General features: G+C 55.5%; 1 protein-coding gene across 1 annotated transcript in view; it reads left to right on the forward strand.

Annotated features, from left to right (window-relative positions):
* LOC104462919 (receptor-type tyrosine-protein phosphatase S-like) overlaps positions 1-319 on the forward strand; it is a gene marked incomplete at its 5' end in the record, with an annotated part of 33,602 nt that overhangs the window by 16,771 nt on the left and 16,512 nt on the right. The window lies entirely within an intron of this gene.

Consider the following 319-nt stretch of genomic DNA (forward strand, 5'->3'; position numbering starts at 1 on the left):
CCCCTGCCATCGGCTTGTTCCAGGAGCACAGAGAGCAGCGGCCCCTCCGCACCCCCCGGGTTTCGAGCAGCGTGCCATCCAGCTGCGGGGATTTTGGAAGGATAACTGGGCTCTGGCCCGTGGAGCAGATGTTAGGGTGACGTTCCTGGCGAGCTGGCTGGTGCACAGAGAATCAAGGCTTTTGTGATGAGATTAGAGAGATTCAAGTGATTGAAATGTTAGATGAGACCGGCTTGAGAAGAATGAGACCGGCTCTGAAAGACTTCATCCCCGTTAGAGCCAAGATCCCAGCTTTCCTGGCTGGGTTTGGGGTTTGATT

This window comes from Pterocles gutturalis, unplaced genomic scaffold, assembly GCF_000699245.1.
Source record: "Pterocles gutturalis isolate BGI_N339 unplaced genomic scaffold, ASM69924v1 scaffold6067, whole genome shotgun sequence".
In the NCBI taxonomy this organism is placed as follows: Eukaryota; Metazoa; Chordata; class Aves; order Pterocliformes; family Pteroclidae; genus Pterocles; species Pterocles gutturalis.